At 39.9% G+C, this 26,689-nt stretch overlaps 1 pseudogene; it reads left to right on the forward strand.

Moving 5' to 3' along the window:
• Positions 1 to 26,689, forward strand: part of LOC133042392 (GPI ethanolamine phosphate transferase 1-like) — an 88,014-nt pseudogene that overhangs the window by 38,556 nt on the left and 22,769 nt on the right.

Raw genomic sequence — 26,689 nt, forward strand, 5'->3', positions numbered from 1 at the left:
GCCTATCAGTGATAATAAATGATAGGAAGACAATAAAATGGGATCTGGGGGAGGGATGACTGTATTAAAATATTACTATTAAATATTTTATTGAAACTTAACTCATTGTTGTAAATCCCACAGGGGGATGATGCCTACACCCATATCCAGCCTAGTCCTCTTTCCCTAAGCCTTACAGTCATCTGTCTGTTGGACACCTTTACTGGGGTGTCTTTAGGCACCTTAAACTTCACATGTCCCAAACTGAATTAATAATCTTCATAGAAGGGGGCGACAGAGGATGAGATGGTTGAATAGCATCACCGACTCAATGCACATGAGTTTTCACAAACTCCGGGAGACAGTGGAGGACATGTCTCTGATGTGCTGCAGTCCATGGGGTCACAAAGAGTTGGACACAACTTATCAACTGAACAACAACAAATTGTGTCTTCTACCTCAGTTTGATTTTGTCTACTAATCTTAATTAAGCACAGAGTCACAATCCATCCAACCCCCCAATTTGAAGTCTGGACTCCTCTCTCCCCTTCACCATTATCACCAAAATCTTGTGGAATTTACTTTGAAGTATTTTTGGAAATTTTTCCCTCTTCTCCATCACAACCCTAGTTCTGACTCCCACTATTCCTGCCTGAAACAATCATAGTAGCCCTTGAAATGGTTTGGCTAAAAATAAAACAGATTCAGACAGAGCATGTCAACTGCCCAGGGACACACTGCCTGTAAAGGCAGTGCCATAATTTAATCTTGGTTCTCTCGTGTTCCCAAATCCCACCCCTCAGCTCTTCAGCCTTTGAAGATCTTGTCCAGAACTCATGATGGCGGGGAGCAGGGAGGGTTGCAAAAGCCCCTGCCTGCTCCCTCTGCCCCTGGTCATGCTGAGGGCTAGAATGTCAGCTGACATCATCGCCACCTTTGGAAAAGTCTACTAAATCCGTGCCAGGAGGACGCATAGGTGCCACAGCCACCCCTCAGCTAACCCATCTATGGTTGGAAGAAGAATTATGCTGGATCCACTTACAGGCACACCCCAGTTTATACTATTTGTGAGCAGAAGAGATTGTGTATTTCATAGCACTGCATTACTTGCAAATTTCTCTGTAGATGCAAATAATAACATGGGGGTTCCCCATTTCCCAGGCTTCCTGTTTGCATGATGAGGGAATTCCATGAATGCACCCCTCTCACTCTCACTAAGGAGGGCAGTTTGGAAGAAGGTCTGAGCAGCATTGTCTTAGCACCTTTCTGCCTTGTTGGGGGCAGCCTGCCTAGGACACCCACCTTCTCCATCCTCCACTCTGTAAGTTCACTGGGGCACACTCTGCCTGCTCTAGGGACACCCCAAATTTTCCAACTCAGCCAGGGCGGGTGGTAAGTCTGCCTAACTCAGGGTGCTGAAGCAGCACACTGGCTTGTAATGCTATAGCTCCAAAGCTCAATTCTCCTCCTTGATTCATCAGTAACATATCTCCATCTGGAAGATGGTTTGATCTCCATCAGGGTTTTCTATGTCTTATTTCTCCATTGGTTCTGGCCTTAGGAAAGGAGATGCCTCCCTCTCCTCCTCAAGTCAATAATCATAGAAATAAATATCAAAATGGATTATAAGAAAATGGATATTATTTCAGCAAGTGTTTAATATATACTTACTCCCAGCTAGAACCTGTGCCTGATCTCAGATTACAAATGTGAACAAGACACAACTGGCCCTCAGGGAGCTCACAGTCCACCAAGGGGTTGCTAGGTAAAGAACTCGTTTTTTAAAAAGAATGTTTTAAGTGTTCAAGATGAAGATAAACAAAACAGTGTGGGCCCAGAGTGTGGGCACATGGCCAGTCTTGGAGGGGTCAGTGTGGAAGATTTTAGGGTATCATTGCTGGAGAGGGTAGAATCTGATCCAAGACTTGAGGAGTTAATTATGCCAAGAAGGAGGGGAAGGAAAGATATTCCAGGAAGAATCCCCAGAATAGGCATAAAGTATTGAGGATAAAATTCATGACAAGAGTGGTAAAAATGATACAGCATGGAATATTACTCAGCTGTTAAAAAGAATTCATTTTGAATCAGTTCTAATGAGATGGATGAAACTGGAGCCCATTATACAGAGTGAAGTAAGCCAGAAAGATAAAGAACATTACAGCATACTAACACATATATATGGAATTTAGAAAGATGGTAACGATAACCCTATATGCAAAACAGAAAAAGAGACACAGAAGTACAGAACAGACTTTTGAACTCTGTGGGAGAAGGTGAGGGTGGGATGTTTTGAAAGAACAGCATGTATATTATCTATGGTGAAATAGATCACCAGCCCAGGTGGGATGCATGAGACAAGTGCTCGGGCCTGGTGCACTGGGAGGACCCAGAGGAGTCGGGTGGAGAGGGAGGTGGGAGGGGGGATCGGGATGGGGAATACGTGTAACTCTATGGCTGATTCATATCAATGTATGACAAAACCCACTGAAATGTTGTGAAGTAATTAGCCTCCAACTAATAAAAAAAATTTTTAAATAAAAAAAAAAGTGGTAAAAATGAGGCTGGAGAGAGAAAAGAGGCTCAGATTATGGAGGCTCTCGTATGTAACGGAAGGAGTTAGGATTTCTTTTTTCTAAATAGCAGGTAGGAGGTGGTGATCTTGAGTGATTTTAAAGCCACGTGATTTGATTTCCGTAAGTGGATGTTAGAAGGCCAAGGAAGGGAAGCCTGGGGGCAGGGAAGCCAGGGTAAGTGTGTGGATTGAGTGAGTTAATTCATGTCAGAGACAGACAATAGCACCTGTCATAGTCACAGTAGGATGTAAAGTATTTCCTGTTGTTGTTGTAGAGACGTCCCTGGTGGCTCAGACTGTAAAGGATCCACCTGCAATGCAGGAGACCTCAGTTTGATCCCTGAGTTGGGAAGATCCCCTGGAGGAGAGCATGGCAACCTACTCTAGTATTCTTGCCCAGACAATCCCCATGGACAGAGGAGTCTAGCAGACTACAGTCCATGGGGTCACAAAGAGTCAGACATGACTGAGTGACTAAGCACGCACGCCAATGCAGGAGACGCAGGAGACATGGATTTGACCTCTGGGTCAGGAAGATCTCCTGGAAGAGGAAATGGCAAACCTCTCCAGTACTCTTGCCTGGAAAATTTCATAGACAGAGGAGCCTGGCGGGTTACAGTCCATGGGATCCAAGAGTCGAACATGACTGAGCATATACAAATTGTTGTCATCCGGATGGTCTAGGTCAAAGGTCAGCCAGCTTTTTCTAGATAGAACCAGATAGAAAGTTTGTTAGGTTTTCCATGCCATTAGGCCTACTTTGCAATTCCTCAGTTCTCTTGTAATATCGTGAAGGAAGCCATAGACAATATGTAAATAAAACAGCATGGCTGGGTTGCAATAAACTTTATTTCTATAATTACAACCCACAAGCTATACTTTGCCAACCCTTGGTCTAGGTTATGCTGCAGTTTCAATTCCCAAAGCTCATTGGTTTATGAGGATTACTCTTATTTCTATAATTATCCATCAGAACGGGTTAGGTTATGCTGCATTAACAAACAGCTCCAAAGCTTTAGTGATTTATCCATAGAAGGGTTTTGTACTTGCTCACACTGCATATACACTGTGAGTTGGCTGGGAGCTCCACCCCATAATTCCTCGCTTTGAAACCTAGGCTGAAAAAGCAGCCAAACATTTCTGGCCTCTGAGGGAGAGAGAGAGAACTTTGGAAGGTCCTGAAGCAGCGATTAAATGAGCCTGCCCAGGAGTACAAGCGGCAGATCCACTCACGACTCGTTGGCAGCACCAGGCACAGGGACCCACCCAATCACAAGGGACCTAGAAAATGCAATCCTGCCTCCTGCCCCAAAATCAGGGGGCTAGAAATACTTGGCAAACACCACTGTGATGATTTCCACATTACTATTACCTACGACGAAGCTTCCAAGTAGACATGTGACAGCTCTGGCCACACGGAGGAAAGATGTTCTCTCAGTGTAATTCTGAATTCTTAAGGCAGAGAATCTGATCAGCTCAGCTTGAGCCAGAAGTGCATAGCTGGTTCAATTCACCAAGGCAGCAGCAAGGTATTATATCATCAAGTATGGTTGGTGGGAGCCCTTTGTTTGGATGGGAGGGGGTGGAAAAAATTAAAGGGATTATTTTAAGTTGGGCAATTGCTCCAGTATTCACCAACCTTAGTAAAGTGGCAAATAACCACAGTTCAGCTTTCTGTGAAGGCAGTGGGAAGACAGGGTCGGACATAAGTGAAAGCAAGGAAGAGCTATCCCAGAAAAATAGGGCACAAGCCCTGGGTCTGTGGCTAACCAGGCATCCGAACTGGGCTTGCAGTTGTTCAGTTGCTCAGCTGTGCCTGACACTTTGTGACCCCATGGACTGTAGCCCTCCAGGTTCCTCTGTCCATGACATTTCCCAAACAAGAATCCTAGAGTGTGTTGCTGTTTCCTTCTCCAGTGACCTGGGTTAAGACACCTCAAAAGCTTTTGGTGCCTCTTTTTCCTTCTCTGTGAAATATATACCTTAGTAAAATGGTAGAGAAAAAAACCATAGAGTTCTGAGAAAAATGAAGCATATTAAGATGAAGGTCATGCTTCATTTTTCCAGAACACTGTGTTTTTTCTCACTCAGTTCAGTTCATTTCAGTCACTCAGTCATGTCCGACTCTTTGAGACCCCATGGACTATAGCACGCCAGGTTTCCCTATCCATCACCAACTCCCAGAGCTTGCTCAAACTCATGTCCATTGAGTTAGTGATGCCATCCAACCGTCTCATCCTCTGACATCCCCTTCTCCTCCCGCCTTCAATCTTTCCCAGCATTAGGGTCTTTTCCAATGAGTCAGTTATTCGCATCAGGTGGCCAAAGTATTGGACTTTCAGCTTCAACATAAGTCCTTCCAATGAATATTCAGGGCTGATTTCCGTTAGGATGGACTGGTTGGATCTCCTTGTAGTCCAAGGGACTCTCAAGAGTCTTCTCCAACACCATAGTTCAAAAGCATCAATTCTTTGGTGCTCAGCTTTCTTTATAGTCCAACTCTCACATCTATACATGACTACTGGAAAAACCACAGCTTGGACTAGACGAACCTTTGTTGGCAAAGTAATGTCTCTGCTTTTTAATATGCTGTCTAGGTTGGTCTTTCCTTCCAAGGAGTAAGCGTCTTTTCATTTCATGGCTGCAGTTACCATCAGCAGGGATTTTGGAGCCCAAAAAATAAAGTCTGATACTCTTTCCACTGTTTCCCCATCTATTTGCCATGAAGTGATGGGACCAGATGCCATGATCTTAGTTTTCTGAATGTTGAGCTTTAAGCCAACTTTTTCACTCTCCTCTTTCACTTTCATCAAGAGGTTTTTTTAGTTCCTCTTCACTTTCTGCCATAAGGGTGGTATCATCTGCATATCTGAGGTTATTAATATTTCTCCCAGCAATCTTGGTTCCAGCTTGTGCTTCTTCCAGCCCAGCGTTTCTCATGAAGTACTCTGCATATAAGTAAATAAGCAGGGTGACAATATACAGCCCTGACGTACTCCTTGTCCTATTTGGAACCAGTCTGTTGTTCCATGTCCAGTTCTACTGTTGCTTCCTGACCTGCACACAGGTTTCTCAAGAGGCAGGTCAGGTGGTCTGGTATTCCCATCTTGTTCAGAATTTTCGACAGTTTATTGTGATCCACACAGTCAAAGGCTTTGGCATAGTCAATAAAGCAGAAATAAATGTTTTTCTAGAACTCTCTTGCTTTTTGCATGATCCAGCGGATGTTGGCAATTCGATCTCTGGTTTCTCTGCCTTTTCTAAAACCAGCTTGAACATCTCGAGCTACCACATGCCAGAGGTCGGGGGTGGCGGGAGAGAAGCAACCCCACGTCCACGGAGCAGCGGCTGCGCGGGCGCAGAGGGCCGAGAGGAGCTACTCCACGTTCAAGGTTGGGAGGGGCGGCCGTGAGGAGATACCCCACGTCCATGGTAAGGAGCAGCGGTTGTGCTTTGCTGGAGCAGCCGTGAAGAGATTCCCCACATCCAAGGAAAGAGAAGCCGAAGTAAGACGGTAGGTGTTGCGAGAGGGCATCTGAGGGCAGACACACTGAAACCATAATGACAGAAAACTAATCAATCTGATCACACGGACCACAGCCTTGTCTAACTGAATGAAACTAAGCCATGCCGTGTGGGGCCACCCAAGACAGACAGGTCATGGTGGAGAGGTCTGACAGAATGTTGTCCACTGGAGAAGGGAATGGCAAACCACTTCAGTATTCTTGCCTTGAGAACCCCATGACAGTATGAAAAAAATCTTAGTAAGTTCCAAAAAAGACAAATCCCATTTTCTCGCCATGTGTTGGTTATAAAATCAAGTAACTAACCATTGCCTAAGAGGAACACAAAAAGAAATATTTAAAAATAACTTATATGAATGTAATTTAAAACATCTACAAAGATGGAGGTACAGTGCCTTTACAGATATAAAATACAATGAATTAACTGTATGGAGCAGGTTTTAATGAACCATTACAAAACCTTAAATCCAATGTCTGCCTTCTAATATCAATAATCTATTTTACACTTACATACTTACTGCAAATGATAATAAATATTAATTCAGCTGAGTCTCATAACAGCTCTTATCAGGTAGGTACTGTTATCCTCAATCCTCATTTTTAGATGAAGAAATTGAGGCACCGAGAGATTAAGAAACAAGAATAAAAAAGTGGTAGAAACAGGATCAAAGCCAGGACTCCAAACTTTGTGCTCTTAACTCTCTATGCTGTACAGTTTTACTTCTTTAACTTATGGTGGCTACTCAAATAGAAAGGCTATCTATTTTCACATGAATTTTTACATGAATTTCAAGTACAGATGTTCCCAGTATGTTTCTTAAACAATTATTTTAATTAGGATGTCACATACTCATTCAGTTCAGTTCAGTCGCTCAGTCATGTCCGACTCTTTGCGACCCCACGGACTGCAGCATGCCAGGCCTCCCTGTCCATCACCAATTCCCAGAGCTTACTCAAACTCATGTCCATCCAGTTGGTGATGCCATCCAACCATCTCATCCTCTGTCGTCCCCTTCTCCTCCTGCCTTCCTTCAATCTTTCCCAGAATCAGGGTCTTCTCCAATGAGTCAGTTCTTTGCATCAGGTGGCCAAAGTACTGGAGCTTCAGCTTCAGCATCAGTCCTTCCAATGAATATACAGGACTGATTTCCTTTACGATTGAATGGTTTGATCTCCTTGCTGTTCAAGGGACCCTCAAGAAAATTCTCCATCACCACAGTTCAAAAGCATTAATTCTTTGGCGCTCAGCTTTCTTTATAGTCCAACTCTCACATCCATACATGACCACTGGAAAAACCATAGCTCAGACTAGACGGACCTTTGTTGGCAAAGTAATGTCTCTGCTTTTTACTAAGCTGTCTAAGTTGGTCATAACTTTCCTTCCAAGGAGTAAGCATCTTTTAATTTCATGGCTGCAGTGTCACCATCTGCAGTGATTTTGAAGCCCAAGAAAATAAAGTCTCGCACTGTTTCCCCATCTATTTGCCATGAAGTGATGGGACCAGATGACATGATCTTTGTTTTCTGAATGTTGAATTTTAAGCCAGCTTTTTCATTCTCCTCTTTCACTTTCATCAAGAGGCTCTTTAGTTCCTCTTTGCTTTCTGCCATAAGGGTGGTGTCATCTGCATATCTGAGGTTACTGATATTTCTCCTGGCAATCTTGATTTCAGCGTGTGCTTCATCCACCCCAGCATACTGCATGATGTACTCGGCACAGAAGTTAAATAAGCAAGATGACAATATACAGCCTTGACATACTCCTTTCCCAATTTGGTACCAGTCTGTTGTTCCATGTCCAGTTCTAACTGTAGCTTCCCGATCTGCATACAGATTTCTCAGGAGGCAGGTAAGGTGGTCCAGTATTCCCATCTGTTTTAGAATTTTCCAGTTTGTCGTGATCCATGCAGTCAAACGCTTTGGCATGGTCAATAAAGCAGAAGTAGATGTTCTTCTGGAATTTTCTTGCTTTTTCTATGATCCAACAGATATCCATTACTCCTGCTTAACACAATAAATCAGTACTGTCAGATATCACCTATCTTTCTCAGTCATTTATCATCAGCAAATATGATCTAGTCTCCCCTGTTTCATACATATTTTCTTACAAAACAAAGAAGTTACTATCAAATGAGTTTTTGTAGTCTTCTCACATATATACCTTCACGTGAATGTCATTAAAGCTCCATAACCAGCACTGGACAGAAATTATTACTGTGCTTTACACAGAATAAGAAAGGTCTGAAAGTCTATGTAATTAACCCAAGGTAATAGAGTTATAGGTGGCAGAGCAGAACTGAAGATCAGACATCAGTACTGCAAGTTCAGTGGTCTTCAAAAAATAGGCCAAGTTCACTTTCACTTTCAAAAGTATAGGTGGTACACACTGGCACAGACCTACTATTGTTTTATCAGCCACACAACTTTCCACAGTTACTCTTCTACCAAGCTCATATTTCTCTATTTTATTCACACCAATGTGAGAGATCTGTCACATAGCTTGCTATCATACAAATACATCAGCAGTAGGACATTCTTCTTGATCCTGTTATAGTTACCTTTTGCTGAATCTTAGTAAATACCATTGCTGTATTCAATTATATCAAGTATTCACTTCTCAGAAATCCAAAGAATCTATTTTTAAAGTAAATTAGACAATTTACATCCAACTTGTTCAGATTGTTCTGTGCAGATTTCCTTAGTTTGTAGAAACTATATGCACATATGGAATTGGAGAGCTATCAGTCTCCCATGCTCCAGTGAAATGGGGCCAGAACCACTTTTAAAAGTTAATCACAGGTACAAACTTCCAACAAGATAAGTCTTGGGGATGAAGTGTACAGCATGGTGGCCATAGTTAACAATATTGTTTTGTGTATTTCAAAGCTGCTCAGAGAGTACATCACAGAAGTTCTCATCAAAGGAAAAAACAAACAAACAAACTATAACTGTGTGATGATGGGTGCTAACTAAACTTACTGTGGTGATCATTTCAGAACACAGACATGTATCAAATCATCCTGCTGGACACCTAAAACTAGTAAAATGTCATGATGATTACATCTCAAAAAAAGGTTAATGGTAATATTGCCATAAACATTCCCATGTTAAGGGAACTGAAGCAGATCAATCCTAAACTAATGCAAATCCCCCAAAAGTCAACCAAAGAGGCATCGTGTTCAAAATATGGCCAAAGAGTAGAACACAATTTATTTAAGTATCAACAAGTATGTTTTTAGTATAAATAATTTAGAAACCACATTTTATCATCAACTCTTACAGTACAGATGTGTGTGTTGTGTGTGTTTAGTTAGTTACAGTACATATACATAGAAGCCAATAAAAACAACTACCCGAAGGAAAAAAATAGGCTATTAATATTTAAGGCCCTTCTCAGTCGATACTTACAATTTAGATATAAGCAGACTGTACTTTTAGACCAAGGTAAGTGCTCTTTTTCAGTTAATCATCCTAAACCATGGGAGTTAAGGTAGCAGGCACAGTTAAAAGCCACCATACAAAAAACAAATAACAAAATTTAGTTTTTGACCTAAATAGACTAAATAAAATGAAAACCGCGCCAATCCTGAATGGTTTTTTCCAACAAAGGTGCTTAAAAAACAAGCAAAGAAACAAAAAAACATACAGTCTGAAGATCATCTCTAAAGTAGAAAGTGTAAATTTAGTTTTTAACACAAAAAGGCCTGTTTGCTGACTAATACCCCTACCTTGTTTTCTTTTAAACTATGTACCATAATGGTTTGAAGTGTCACTTTGCATTTTTATAACACCCAAATGGAATCACTTTATTAATTGTGAGCCAGATAATGGCAAGCATGTTCCCAGATGATGTTTTAAACAAGGCAAAATATAAAATAAATATTATCTTCTCTTTACCCTCACTTCCCTTTCCTCTTCCTCAGTCAGGATGAAGAGTCTAAATATGGCCAAATAAGAAAGTTACTGTTTATATTAAAATTTCACTCATACTTGAACATCACATTAAAATTTTACTTTTTCAACAATTATCACAATCAACAATGATTCTTCTATATCTGAATGCTTACACTATTACCTGCACCATGGAAAACTATTCTATAGACTTTCAGGTGTTAGTCTTGCCTCTCCATTAAGAACATAATATGCTCAAGGATATGCAGTAAACTTCCTTTGGATTCCTATAACACTTAGCTGATCACATAATTTAATAAATTTACTGATCAATATAAAATATTGAATACCAACTATATGGAAGTCACTGTTCTAGGCAATGAAAATATCTGACTAAATTTCCACAAGAATTAAAAAGTTTGAAGCTGCTGAAAGGCATGGGTAAAAAATGACAGTCATAAAAGAGAGAAATTTAGGAATCTATACTAATAACCTCAGATATGCAGATGATACCACCCTTATGGGAGAAAGTGAAGAACTAAAGAGCCTCTTGATGAAAGTGAAAGAGGAGAGTGAAAAAGTTGGCTTAAAGCTCAACATTCAGAAAACTAAGATCATGGCATCTGGTCCCATCACTTCATGGCAAATAGATGGGGAAACAGTGGAAACCATATCAGACTTTATGTTTTGGGCTCCAAAATCCCTGCTGATGGTGACTGCAGCCATGAAATGAAAAGACGCTTACTCCTTGGAAGGAAAGTTATGACCAACCTAGACAGCACATTAAAAAGCAGAGACATTACTTTGCCAACAAAGGTCCGTCTAGTCAAGGCTATGGTTTTTCCAGTAGTCATGTATAGATGTGAGAGTTGGACTATAAAGAAAGCTGAGCACCAAAGAATTGATGCTTTTGAACTATGGTGTTGGAGAAGACTCTTGAGAGTCCCTTGGACTGCAAGGAGATCCAACCAGTCCATCCTAAAGGAGATGAGTCCTGGGTGTTCATTGGAAGGACTGATGCTGAAGCTGAAACTTTTTGGCCACCTGATGCGAAGAGCTGACTCATTTGAAAAGACCCTGATGTTGGGAAAGATTGAAGGCACGAGGAGAAGGGGACGACAGAGGATGTGATGGTAAGATGGCATCACTGACTCAATGGACATGAGTTTGCTGAGCAAGCTCCAGGAGTTGGTGATGGATAGGGAGGCCTGGCGTGCTGCGGTTCATGGGGTCGCAAAGAGTCGGACACGACTGAGCCACTGAACCAAACTGAATATGGTCCAGGCAACAGTAGCAAATCTCACTCAGCTAAAAGCAGTGAATTTAATACATTTTAGAAATATTCTCTTGATATTTTGCTAGAAGCCAGAGGAAGCGCTAAACCCAATTCCAACCTAACGGGGAGGAACTACTTTGTTAAGTGGAAGAGATAGGAACTTTTGGTAGATGGGAATCACAGCACAGTGAGGTAAGTACTCTTTCAGAGTTCTGAGAAAAGACAGGTAGGGCAATGAAAGAATATTTAAAAAAGGAGAAAGATGAGTCAAGAAGTCCGTAGACTCATAAGTTAAATTATTAAAGTCAATCATAAATGCCTCCTGAAAAGCTGCCTTATGAACATCTGGAAGCATGATAAACACAGAATAAAAGAAATTCATCACTGAAAGGCATAAGTTATTTGACCACTTACTGTGTCTACAGAGCTGACTCATTCTAAAGAATTTTAGTCTGATTTTGATCAGACCTTGAAGACTCAGAGTAGAACAGCACTACTCTAGATAAAATACTGTAATTTGTAACTAAGTTGTGCCAAAGGCACTGGCACAACTTTTACCTTGCAACCTAACTGGAAACCAAACTGGCTCAACTGGCAAAAATACAGGGGAAAACAGATAATTAATGTGTGTGTATATTCAAGCAAGTAATGTTACATGCAAAAGATCAAATCAGTTTATCAAGTGGACCTAGTAGAAACATCACAAGGATGCTACAATTTATCAAACACTGAGACTCCATGAGAGCTCATTTTAAATTCTTCCACTGAAAACAGCAAACTTAAAAAGCAATAGTTCTTTGATATGTTTTATAAATGTGACTTACTCTTTTAGTTAAGGAAAAAAAGATAGTATGAAGACTTCTTAAAGTATTTTATAATTACCGCTATACTATTATCTAGGTCAACAGATTTTGGGGCAAACAATTTAGTAAATCTTACAAAGTTAAACTGCTTTTGTGTGTGCTTAGTCGCTCAATCCTGTCTCTCTGTGACCCCATGAACTGTAAGCCTACCAGGCTCCTCTGTCCATGGGGATTCCCCAGGCAAAAATACTGGAGCAGGTTGCCATGCCCTCCTCCAGGGGATCTTCCCAACCCAGGGATCGAACCCAGGTCTCCACATTGCAGGTGGATTCTTTACCATCTGAGCCACTAGGGAAACCTTTTAGACATCTTTAAATAAAGAAAACTACTGTTGACTATACATTTATTACTCTGAAGTTTTATGAATTTTCAGACCAGACATACATTAATCAAAAATACATAAAAACAAAAATAATTTAATGTTTTAGATAATCTACACTATCAATCTTTATACTGCTTATAATAAACCAAAAACTACTCATTGAGTATTATAAAGTCATAACCCAACTAGCTACAATTAACATGGTAGAACTGAATACAGAGGACCTTTATAACCGCAGTAGTCTGGTCCTAAAGAAAGATTCATCCTCAGAGTTTCTAAAATATAATTTGTATATCCAACTATTAGTCAAAATCTTCAAAACATGGTACTAACCACAGATTTACAGACTTATTTTAGCATTTATCTATTTTCTGACTGTATTAAGACATTTAAATATATTGATATTTTGACATACAATGCATTTGGATTTAAATTATACTAAAGCTCATGCTATAAGTGTCTGCATAATTATAGGAGGAATATTTCAGAAATATTTCTTCTTTTTATGTTGCCATCATAGGCCTAAATTTAGAAACAGAAACTATAAAACTTCCAGAAGAAAATACACAAGAAAAATTTTGCAACTTTAGGATACACAAATATTTATTTAGGAAACAAAGACCATGAATCATTAAGGAAAAAACACAATTAACTGGACTCGATGAAATGAAAATCTTTTGCTCATAAGACACATTGTTAAAAAATGAAAAGGCATGGCTGATTCATTACAATGTATGACAAAACCCACTGAAATGTTGTGAAGTAATTAGCCTCCAACTAATGAAAAATAAAGAAAGAAAGAAAGAAAGAATGCACTTTGAAAATAAAATGTGAAAAAAAAAAAAAGAAAAGGCAAATCATGCTGGCAGAAAAAACTTGGAAAACACATATTTGATGGAGGACTTGGGTTCAGAATATATAAAAGAACTACAACTCAATAAAAAGCTATTAACAGACATTGCACAAAAGATATGTAACAGCAGTAGACACACCCCCCAATGGCCATAAGCTCAAAGAAGGAGCTCAGCATTACTAGTCCTCAAGAAATAAAAATTAAAACCGCAATGAAATACCACCGTACTCTCACTAGAATGAGTTAAATACAAAGCCTGAAAATACCAAGGGTTTGGGGAATGTATAGAAATTGAAACTCTCATACACTGGTGATGGAAATTTTAAATGATACAACCACTTTGGAAAACTGGTTTGACAGCTTCTTACAAATTTAAATGTATACTAACTATATGAACCAGCAATTCTATTCTTAGGTATTATCCAAAAGAAATGAAAACATATGTCTCTGCAAAACTTACACAAGCATGTTCATGGCAGCTTTATTCATATGGGCCAAAAATGGGGAAAAAAAATAAACATCAGATGAATGGAAAAACCCAAAAAGGAATGAACTACTATTACACATAAAAACATTATTTGGATGAATTTCAAAAACATTCTACTGAGGAAAGGAAGCCATACAGAAAAGACTATATGCTCCAAACTGCATTTATATGAAATTTAAAAACAGGCAAAACTTATCTAAGGAAGTGGTTCTCACTGGGGAATTTTGCCCTCCCCTTCCTCGGACGGTGCTGGTGACATTTCTTGATTGTCACAACTTGGGGAATGGGGGCTGGGTGGTTGCTTCTGTTATGTAGTGGACACAGAGGCCAGCAATGCTGTTAAACATTCTAGAATGTACAGGACACTAACACAATAAAGAATTATCAGGCCCAAAATTCCAACAGTGCCTAGGCCCAGTTGGAAAATTGTTGTCTACTGTGGTCAGTGATGGTCTTGGGATACTGAATGCAAATGAAAATGAAGGTGACAATAAAAATGTTCTATATTTTATTTGTAGTAGTAATTTGTTTTCCAAAATTCACCACACTGTACACTTCAAATGGGCACATTTTATTGTATGCAATTTTACCTCAAAGTTGATGGTAAAAATTATAGCCTATCAAATAATATAAAGCTACAAAAACAGTTTAATCCAATTTTTGCTGTTAAACATATATGCATAGAAAAAACAGAAAAGGCAAGCAAGTACTATCGGTTGGATTATGGATAACTGTGATTGTTTTCCCCTACTGCTCATCTGTTTTGTATTCACTTGAAAATACGTAATAATGTACTTTTGAGTTATACCCAAAACAGGTCCAAATAAACTATGGAAGAGCACAACTACACATGAATATTTGACTATAGCTAAACTCTGATTTACGATCACAGGACTGAAGTTATTTCAAGAAACTATAAAAATGTATAATGCAAAGGCATTTAGAATTCAACTTTAAAAACAGCTATATTTAGAGCCTAAATTATAAATATAACTATTTCTGTACAAAAAGTATTTAAGAGAAATTTTCACTATAAACAGTGATACTACACCATAATAAGGTAGGCTGAAAAGATTAATAAATTCTTTTAAATTAAATAAAATAATGTTATAAAGGAATAACATTTCATTATATCTATACAGCAGAAAAACATAACAGATACAATTCAATTGTTCAACAACAGGCCAGGGACTATACAAACTGTGAGTAATAAAAAGATGTCCCTCAAGAAGCTGACTATCTAATGGAGAGAAATGATACTGTTAATAAATCAAATAAAAAGAGTTAAAGGCTATGGTAGAGGTTTGTTTTTTTTTTTTTTGAAAAGATGTAACATTTTATTTATTTATTTATTTTTATTATTATTATTATTTTTTTTTCCAGTGGGTTTTGTTATACATTGATTATGGTAGAGGTTTGAAAGGAGTACAATGAAAGAATCAAACAACTAAGCCTTGGTAGTTTGGGAAGTATTTACAAAGATGACAGTTGAGCTGGGTCTTGAGGAAGTAGTAAGAGCTTATCAGGTGAAAATCATTATTAGACACTTCAAAAATCTTAAAACAAACAAAAGCCAACTGCCTAACAATTTTGTTACACTGCTCTTTTGTTACATTTTATAGTCTTAAAGGTGAGCAACAGAAAAACCAGTTTCAGGAAAAGGAAGATATTCTTGCAATACTGAGCAAGGAAGTTACGCCTGCTAGGAAAATTCCATATTCAAGAAAGACTGCATTGGATTTATCTTGAAGGAAAAAGGCACTCTTTGAAGTTTAACTACATCTAAGTTATATCTAAGTTAGGCAACTGTGGTGTTGGAGAAGATTCTTGAGAGTCCCTTAGACTGCAAGGAGATCCAACCAGTCCATCCTAAAGGGAATCAGTCCTGAATATTCATTGGAAGGACTGATGCTGAAGCTGAAACTCCAATACTTTGGCCACCTGATGCAAAGAACTGACTCATTGGAAAAGTCCCTGATGCCGGGAAAGATTGAAGGCAGGAGGAGAAGGGGACAACAGAGGATGAGATGGTCGGATGGCATCACCAACTCAATGGACATGAATTTGGGCAAGCTCCAGGAGTTGGTGATGGACAGGGAGGCCTGGCAGGCTGCCGTCCATGGTATCACAAAGAATCAGAGACGACTGACGGATGCCAGCAAATATGGAAAACTCAGCAATGGCCACAGGACTGGAAAAGGTCAGTTTTCATTCCAATCCCAAAGAAAGGCAATCCCAAAGAATGCTCAAACTACCGCACAATTGCACTCATCTCACACGCTAGTAAAGTAATGCTCAAAATTCTCCAAGCCAGGCTTCAGCAATACCTGAACCGTGAACTTCCAGATGTTCAAGCTGGTTTTAGAAAAGGCAGAGAAACCAGAGATCAAGTTGCCAACATCTGCTGGATCATTGAAAAAGCAAGAGAGTTCCAGAAAAACCTACTTCTGCTTTATTGACTTACGCCAAAGCCTTTGACTGTGTGGATCACAATAAACTGGGAAATTCTGAAAGAGATGGAATACCAGACCACCTGACCTGCCTCTTGAGAAACCTGTATGCAGGTCAGGAAGCAACAGTAGAACTGGACAGGGAACAACAGACTGATTCCAAATAGGAAAAGGAGTACATCAGGGCTGTATACTGTCACCCTGCTTATTTAACTTATATGCAGAGTACATCATGAGAAACACTGGGCTGGAAGAAGCACAACCTAGAATCAAGATTGCCGGGAGAAATATCAATAACCTCAGATATGCAGATGACACCACCCTTATGGCAGAAAGTGAAGAGGAACTAAAAAGCCTCTTGATGAAAGTGAAAGAGGAGAGTGAAAAAGTTGGCTTAAAGCTCAACATTCAGAAAACTAAGATCATGGCATCTGGTCCCATCACTTCATGGCAAATAGATGGGGAAACAGTGGAAACAGTATCAGACTTTATGTTTTGGGCTCCAAAATCCCTGCTGATGGTGACTGCAGCCATGAAATGAAAAGACGCTTACTCCTTGGAAGGAAAGTTATGACCAACCTAGACAGCATATTAAAAAGCAGAGACATTACTTTGCCAACAAAGGTCCGTCTAGTCAAGGCTATGGTTTTTCCAGTGGTCATGTATGGATGTGAGAGTTGGACTATAAAGAAAGCTGAGTGCCAAAGAATTGATGCTTTTGAACTGTGGTGTTGGAGAAGACTCTTGAGAGTCCCTTGGACTGCAAGGAGATCCAACCAGTCCATCCTAAAGGAGATGAGTCCTGGGTGTTCATTGGAAGGACTGATGTTGAAGCTGAAACTCCCAATACTTTGGCCACCTGATGTGAAAGAGTTGACTCACTGGAAAAAACCCTGATGCTGGGAGGGATTGGGGGCAGGAGGAGAAGGGGACAACAGGATGAGATGGCTGGACGGCATCAGTGACTCGATGGACATGAGTTTGAGTAAACTCCGGGAGTTGGTGATGGACAGGGAGGCCTGGCATGCTGTGATTCATGGGGTCACAAAGAGTCAGACACGACTGAGCGACTGAACTGAACTTAACTGAGGGACTGAAGTTAGGTGATCTCAGTCTCCAGCACCACTTAAAAGTACTACAAAAAACCATCAGTTTGGCTACAATTTTAAATCATGTATTTTAACATGTGTGAGCAAATTTCAGTTGGCCTCACATAACAAATTGAAAACCTCATACTGTTAGTAAGGGAAAATCTAAGATGCCTCTTAAGAAGGATAGGTACTGGGACTCCAATATGCATCCTTGGTGGTATTTTTTTTTTGGGGGGGGGGGGGCGCTATGGATTGGGATAACTTAATGTAATTATATAAGTGTTCCAGCAGAGAAAATGTCTGAGGCTATATTTTAAAATGTAAGAACCTTCTGAATTAAGGACATGTGCTAAGTCGCACAGTAGTGTCCGACTCTTTGCCACCCCATGGACTGTAGCCTGCCAGGCCCCTCTGTCCATGGGATTCTCCAAGCAAGGATACTGAAGTGGCTTGCCATGCCCTTCTCCAGGGTTGGCAGTACGTTTCAAAGACATAAGAAATGCTTATAAATATATGATGAATGAGGTAAACGACCACTCTATACGGTTAACAATGATTACAACGAGGCAGAAAAGTTAATTCCTAAACTTACCAAGAGAAAAAAGCCTACAGGGTTCTGAGACCAAGGAGGTAACACTGCAGGGAGAACCTGCCTACTCTGCTCCTTAGACTTCCTATAATTCTGGACAACCACTGAAATTAATGAACCGAAAGTGAATGAAACTGAGTTTATTTAAACTGAACAAATCTTATGCAGTAGAAGATGCAACTTTTGAGTAATCAACTCAACCCAAAGACAAGGGGTCTTCAAGTAGATCTGGTTTCGGGGAGAGAACAACATATCCTATTCTTTACTCTCTTGACCTGGAGTCAAATGATTACTAGGAACAACATAAGGAACACTGTTTCCAGGTAGTGGCGGTTCAGGAGACGGGAGAGAATGGAAAAACGATTAAAGCGATAAACCAAGGTTGCAAGGGAGTCTTCTGGAGTCATGTAGTAGCCAGTGAACTAGAAACTCTGGATATTTAATAGATATCGACACCAATAGTGGAACCAGGAGCTGGTGCAAGTCCAGCCAAGGGCTGGAGGCAGGCAGCGAGAGAACAGTCGCTGTCAGATCCTTTGGCCTCCACCGCAAAAGATCACCGCCCGACCCCCGCCCCCACCATCTAGCTGAAATGCTCCCAGTACTCAGCACCGGCCCACAAGCACCCCCTCCCCACAATAACCCCCCACAACCCCAAAAGCCCAGCCGGAGGGACAGCGCCGTCGTTCACTTACTGAGCTGTGATCAGAAGCGGTGATCAGAAGGGGGCTTGCTTCCTCTTTCTCGCCCTCCCAGCCTCGCCTGCGGGACCCGGGGGGCTGGGTGCGGCACAGGGACAGAGCCAATGGAACATGCAGCCGGGACGCTGGGATCTGCTTGGATCTGCAAATATCCCAATAGTCTCGACTTCGGTAACAAACTATTAGGAGCGCAGTAAGCACTTGTGATTTAATACACAGCTTGCACAATGGGGACGCTTCAAAACATCAAATGCTGTCCCTCAGAGAGTCCCTTGCAGAGCAAGGAGATCCAACCAGTCCATCCTAAAGGAAATCAGTCCTGAATATTCATTGGAGGGACTGATGCTGAAGCTGAAACTCCAATACTTTGGCCACCTCATGCGAAGAACTGACTCATTGGAGAAGACCCTGATGCTGGGAGGGATTGGGGGCAGGAGGAGAAGGGGATGACAGAGGATGAGATGGCTGGATGGCATCACCAACTCAACTGACATGAGTTTGAGCAAGCTCCGGGAGTTGGTGATGGACAGGGAAGCCTGGCATGATGCAGTCCATGGGGTTGCAAAGAGTCAGACACGACTGAGCCACTGAACTGAACTTGGGGTATCTGTTTCGTTTTCGGTAGAAGTTTTTTTGGTGCTTTTAATACTAAGAATTGGAAGCATTTTTTTTTTTAACAGAACATTACTCCTAGTGTTTAATTCTAAATTTATGTGTGTGTGTGTGTGTGTGCGCGCATGCCATGTATTGAAGAAAAGCATGGGAAAAAAATCCCAGATCTTAGGAAAATAGTATCAAAAGAGACACCAGTGTTGTTTCATAGTCCTTAGCTAAAAGGATTGCTGATCTTTATTGTAATTGAGTTGCCAGAGAGATTGAAGATGGAACCACTTTCTGGAATGGAAAAATGGGAAGGATTAGGGAATGGCATGGAAAAGGCATGTTTAGAAATGGGTTATTTATATGCAGTATTTCCGCCTGTGTAATGGGAATTTTACACATCTGTTGTACTTAAGGTCCCCACACTTAGGGTCTTCCTCTCAAGGACTGTGCTTATTAGGTTGAAGAGCCTGCAGTTCATATCCCCGTCCTGCCAATGATTTGCCTTGAGACTTTTAAAAAGTTACTTGACTCATCTCAGCCTCCTCTGTCAAGGAGATACTAAAGTACACAGACTTAGGAATGTGCTTGTCACAGTACCTGGTACCTAGAACACAACAAATGTTACAATCATTTATCAATTAATGTACTACTCCTATATCTTGACAATATTTGACAGATTTTTAAAAGTAAAGCGAAACAAACCTGATGTCAGTCATTTAGTAGCATTAGCCAGAAAAAGCTAATTGCCCCAAAGTAGGCCCCAAAGGAATATCTTTTAGGGTCTGACTTCTAAAGTGAAAATTGAAAATAGACTTAAAATATGTTTCCTCAGAGAGTTGTAAGAAGTTGGATATAGAAGTTCTTCCTTGATCAGCAGCTTCCTATGACACATCTGTAATTCCCTGGTTCTACCTCATATCCTGTAATCATGGACTTGTTAATGTGACCTTCCAAGCCCCTAACAAATCAACTGGCCAGTTGTCTCAGTAAGTACCTTTCTCTTCCACAGTGCATAGAGATTTCCTTATCAATTAAAAATGTTGAAGAAATATTAATAGTGCATACTAAGATATTATTAACAATTGCTGATTTATATTTAATAATAATTTGCCATTAATATTGTTGAGGAATTTTCCTTCTACTTACCAAGTTTTGCATTAATCTAGGTCTTTACAGCCAGTGTTTCACTGAATAATCTGGATAGACATTGATGCTTGTATGTTAGTGATAAAAATATAAAAGATCACTTTTTTCCAAGCACTTCAATTGTTTTCTTGATTAAAAAATTATTTTTTTGTTTTAGTACTCTTAAAATAACCACAAGTAATATTTTCAGTGCAAGTTTTTCATTGATGTAAAGTTTTATAAATATCTAATTTTTTATACATTTTTACATATTCTAATTTTTGACATTGTTTTTCAGTGTGTGGTAAACATCCCAGAGGTATAAGTTAAATGACTTTTATTGATACATGGTTATGTGTATTTTAAACATTTTAGTAGTTATTCATTTTTTTAGGTGATTTCCAAATGATTCATCCGTGAAAAAGTTCTTTTTCACTAAATTTGAATAAAAAGTGATTTTAAAAAAAGAGAAATATTAAATGATAATAGTGCTTAATTATATGTGCATAGCTATAATTAAGTAGCATGAGAAGGATGATATTTTGGAATCACTGAAATTTTATGTATGCCACCGCTGCTGCTGCTAAGTCACTTCAGTCGTGTCTGACTCTGTGCGACCCCATAGATGGCAGCCCATCAGGCTCCGCCGTCCCTGGGATTCTCCAGGCAAGAACACTGGAGTAAATGACAAATGTGAAAGTTACTGTGGTTGTATTTATCTTGAATCTTCACTGCTCTTGTGTCTGTTCTTGGGGAATAAATAGAGAAGCAAGGCAGCCTCTAGTGGCTACAGTGCATATCACACATACCATTGAATGGACAGTCCTAGGTTATTTAATAGCCCTGACTAAGTGCCCAGCACTGGGCGGAGTACTGGAGAAAGCCTGTCTTGCTGGAATCAGCATGAAGTTACAGAGGCAGACATTACTACAAATAGTCAGAGTCATAGCTGTGTAGTTATAAACTGAAGTAAAGGTTTGAGCTTCTGATTTGGACTGAGTAGTCCCTGAGGAAGTGATGCTCGAAAGTGCCGGGGAGGGACCGACTAAGATCCCACTGTTACTATGTGAGAGAGCTAGATTTTTGTGTTAGCTATTACAGCTTCAGGGTCGAAGTTCTCAAATGTTTGTTTTACTACTCCAGTAAGCTTTAGGGTAGTGGAAAATTTGTATTATCCTTTGACACACTTTGATACTTTTGACACTTTGATACTTTTTACAGAAAAGTTGTGTAACGACAGTGGGGAAAAGAAAGAACATAAGTCCAGGGAGTTTTATTTGTAAATGCAAAATAAAGTGAGAAATGATAAAGATAATTCCTTATTAATGAACATGATGAGGGTACTCAGGTTTCCATGGTAGAGAGGAGTATTTAAGTCAATGGGAGCTTCTCTACATCTAGGTAGATACCATATGTACTTTAGTTGTAAATCGAGTTTAAGATCTTACTGAAATGAATTAAAATGAGTTGAAAAATGAGTTACTTTGCATAACTAAATATGATACCTGATAGAAGAGTTCTGAGCTAGAGAACAGAAGAAAGAATAAGTGAACAGAATATTATGGACAGTTTTGTCATAATAAATTTGACACTTTGGATGAAATGGACAAATGGACAAAAGATAAAAGTACCAAAACTTACTCAGCAACTAGTAAATAATCTTAGTATCTATCTCTCTGGATATGAAGAAATTGAATTTATAGTTAAAAACCTTCCAACAAAGGAAACTCTGAGCCATTGATATCCTGTTACACAATAAAGGAAGAAATAGTACTAATTCTACACAAACTCTTCCAAAAAATAAAAGGTAATAGCACTTCCTAATGCATTGTCTGACACCAAAACCAGAGAAAGACATTACAAAAAAAAATATATCACTATATCACTAATATCACTAATAAATATTAATTTAAAATGCTAAATATTTTAGCAAATAAAACCCAAGAGTATATAGAAAGGATAATACTTAATGATTAAGTTCAGTTTATTCTGGGAACCCTAGCTTGATTTAACATTTGAAACTCTACCATTGTAGTTCACCACATTAGGTGACACCACATTAGGAGACCCCACACCAGGAGAGGCCCCACACCAGGAGAGGCCCCACACCAGGAGAGGCCCTACACCTTGAGATCCCACACCAGGAGAGGCCCCACATCCGGAGATCCCACACCAGGAGAGGCCCCACACCAGGAGATCCTACACCAGGAGAGGCCCCACACCAGGAGAACCCAAACCAGGAGAGGCCCCACACCAGGAGAGGCCCCACATCAGGAGATCCCACACCAGGAGAGGCCCCACATCAGGAGATCCCACATCAGGAGAGGCCCCACACCAGGAGACCCCCACACCAGGAGACCCCCACACCAGGAGAGGCCCCACACCAGGAGATCCCACACCAGGAGAGGCCCCACATCAGGAGATCCCACATCAGGAGAGGCCCCACACCAGGAGACCCCCACACCAGGAGACCCCCACACCAGGAGAGGCCCCACACCAGGAGATCCCACACCAGGAGAGGCCCCACACCAGGAGAGGCCCCACATCAGGAGATCCCACATCAGGAGAGGCCCCACACCAGGAGACCCCCACACCAGGAGACCCCCACACCAGGAGAGGCCCCACACCAGGAGACCCCCACACCAGGAGAGGCCCCACACAGGAGAGGCCCCACATCAGGAGAGACCAAAAGAGAAAAGCCAGATAGCCATGGCCCTCTCACTGGACAGGATCTCATGTGATCTGCCCCTCTCACTTTTGCTTTTGTCAAAAGCACTTGACAAAATCTGGCATTTTTCATTCACAACTTTAAAACTGCATATTGAGAGTAAAAGAGAACTTCTTTAATGCAACAAAAGGAGTCTATGAAAAACACTTGCATCCTAAGACTGGAAACACGCAGGATTTCTGTTGTTTCCACACCTACTCAACATTACACTAGAAGTCCTGGCCAGTACAAGCATGAGACATAAATTGAAAGTGTATAGATTGATAAGGAAGAAGTCCTTTTATTCACAGGTGACATAATTTTTCTCCTTGGAAAATCAAAAGGCATCTACATAAAAACTACTATAACAGTTTTTCAGTGTTGCAGAATGCAAGGTGAATATATAAAAATCAGTGGTAATTTAAAAACTAACGAGGGGAAACTGAAATAAATGCCGTTTACAATAACATCAAAAAGTGAAATATATAGGGATGAGCCACAGGGGCATGAGGAAACTTTTGAGGATTATGAGTATGTTCACTCTCCTGTGATTATTGTACACTTAATTAAATATGTACACAGCTTATTACAGGCCAGTTATGCCTTAATAAAGCTATAAAAATGCTGTGAAGAACATTACTGGGACACTTCAAAAAGTTGGAGTATAAATGGTAGATTAGGTGAAATACTGACATTGAGTTTATTAAGTTGGTAACCACCGTAGGTACATAAGGGAGTATCATTATTGTCAGAAAATAAACCCTGAAGTATACGCCCGCCCCCCCACACACACACCTACACTCACACACGAAAGGGGTAAGTTAAAGAGACAAGGCAAGGACCAGAGAAAAATGATAATGTTAGAGATACATGGCTAAGGGGTATATGGATGTTTGTACCATTACTGCAGCTTTTCTCTGGACTTGAAATTGTTTTAAAATAAAAATATTAAAAGTCTGTACTAAAGAAAATGTTGTCATCTACAAAAATTCCCAAGGTGGAACACAACATACAATCACCAAAAGAAAAGTTAATTCATTGAACTTTCAGAATTTTTAAGTAAATTTGAAAAAATTTTGAAAAACACAGTTAAACACAGTGTTTAAAAACACAGTTAAAAAATGAAAAGGGGATAAAAGAGGATTAAAAAATGTCCATTACATTCATGTAAAGTAGCTCAACATTATTGATCACCAGGGAAATGTACATTAAAACCACAATAAGTTAACAGACTGTACAAAATTAAACAGATTACAATAACAAGTTTTGGCCAATGTAATGGTTATGGCATTGAGGACATAATGCTCAGTGAAACAGGTCAGTCACAGGAGGACAGATGTGCACATTTCTCCTTGTCTGAGATAATCCAGAAGAGTCAAACTCATGATGGGTAGGGGTGGGGGGGTGATGTTCCATGACTGTAAAATCTCACTTTTGCAAAGTGAATAAGTTGTCAAGATCTGATGTACAACAGTGCCTATAGTTTGAAATACTGTATTTTACATGTAAAAATTTAAGAGGGTAGATCTTATGTTAAGAACTCTCTTCTCTCTTTTTAAGTCGCTTAGTCGTGTCCAACTCTTCATGACCCCATGGACTAGAACCCGCCAGGCTCCTCTGTTCATAGAATTCTCCAGGCCAGAATACTAGAGTGGGTTGCCATTCCACATCTCCAGGGGATCTTCCCAAGCCAGGGACCGAACCCAGGTCTCCCGCTTTGCCAGCGTATTCTTTACGGTTTGAGCCACTAGGGAAGCCCTCTTAGCCACAACTTGAAAATAATTACCCATGTAGATAAGGCAAGTAGCCACAGAACAATGAAGCTTATTGAAAGACGGAGGAAATAAAAAGTGTCCACCAGCCTAAGAAGTTTTTTGAGACTGAAAAATGAGGCAGGCAGCTCTATTCATCAAGTAAGTTGAAAACATACTTGTTTGCACTAAGGCTTACCAGATTTAGTTTTGCTCCCTCTTTCCAGTTTCTCTTGGGGATTAGTTCCCCTGGATATGCTGCTGTACGTTGCTTTGGGCTTGCTTGTGCACTTCGTGTTCTTCGCCTCCATCTTCGACATGTATTTTACCTCTCCTTTGGTTCATGGAATGACTCCTCAGTTTGCACCCCTGCCTCCCCCAGCAAAACGATTAGTGCTGTTTGTTGCTGATGGCCTGCGAGCAGATAAACTTTATGAATTAAACGAAGATGGAAATTCTAGGGCACCATTTGTTAGTAAGCATGTCAGCTGGTACAAAGACATCTCTGGAAATTGTTACGCTAATACTGTTTATCTCACATTGGGTAGAGAGGTGATGATGAAAAAGAGGGTAGGGCACATATGCCTCTGCCTTTGTCATAGAAATTAGCAAGTGTGTTCCCTTCTACAGTTACTTCTGTTATTGTGGAAGTTGATACCAGGTAGTCGAAATGCATGACCTTAGCTGCTTGGCCTCACTTGTCCTGATTTCTGAATCCTGGCTTACAGCTCAGTATATTACCTTTTTTTCTGTTTTCTAAAGTAAGACTGTTCAATTTTTAAGTAATGACAAGCATAAATTTCAGTGAATTGCCAATTACGAAGGTATTTAGCTAAAAAATATAAATTTCTATTCAAAATATGTTTTCTATAAAATAAAGCCTTCCAAATTTATATCACTATGTAATATGATAATTTTGGATTCTGTTAAGTGCCTTTGAAAAGAAATATTTAATTTTTTGGACCTGTGGGGTTCTTGCAATCAACTATTCTTTATTTTTTTCATTCATAGCAAGCCCCTCAAAAGCCCTTCCTAATGCTACTGTGGAGAGATTAAAACTCAAATTCAAGGGAAGTTTATCTGAAATTGTCTGTCTTTCCCCTGTCCCTACCTGTCACCATTGCTTCCTATGCCTCTACCCTGTTTTGATTTTCTTTATAGTACTACTTAGCATGTACAACTTCCTCTAAGGCAGGGACTTTGTTTTGTACACTACATTATCTCTGGTGCCTAAAACATATTGGGCAGTTAATCAATATTTGTTGACTGCTAGAAGAATGAATGAACCTGAATTCTATGTCAGATTTCCAGGAATAAATTTATGATGCATCAAAGAAATGCAGAATATATTAAAGGATACAAAGAAACAAGCAACTCAGGGCAATAGGAAAATACGAGTAGGAAAATAAGGTTGTCAGGGTTAGGTTCAGTACACAAAAATATGTAACATAAATTTCTATGACTAGTTTAAAAATTGGGGTGATATATTTGGTTGCATTTCTTAGTTGTCATAGAGAGGAGAGAAATGTAGTTCATTGCGAAGTTAATGACATTAAAATATACTGGTTGTTCAGGCAAAGATGAGCCTTTCTGACAGCACCTGTGTCTCCCCGGGGTGTTCTTCCTTTCTTTAAAAATACGATCTGATCAAAATGTTTCTCAAGAGAAGTATCCACATTGCTTTATACCTCCCTGTTTTTGCTTGAGTTCACTTTCCACTATAGAACTGAAGAAGTTAGAAAATATTTCTCTCTTAACATGTGGTTTAATGGTTTTTCAAGCCTTTTATGTTTTATGTATGTATTTTACCAAAATAAGTCAATTAAAAGTATCTAAATCAGCACTTTTAGGTACCTCTCTCCAGAACATTTTGAGAGTTGAGAGTTCAGCTTCAAAACTGTTACA

Source organism: Dama dama, chromosome 21 (genome assembly GCF_033118175.1).
Source record: "Dama dama isolate Ldn47 chromosome 21, ASM3311817v1, whole genome shotgun sequence".
NCBI lineage: Eukaryota > Metazoa > Chordata > Mammalia > Artiodactyla > Cervidae > Dama > Dama dama.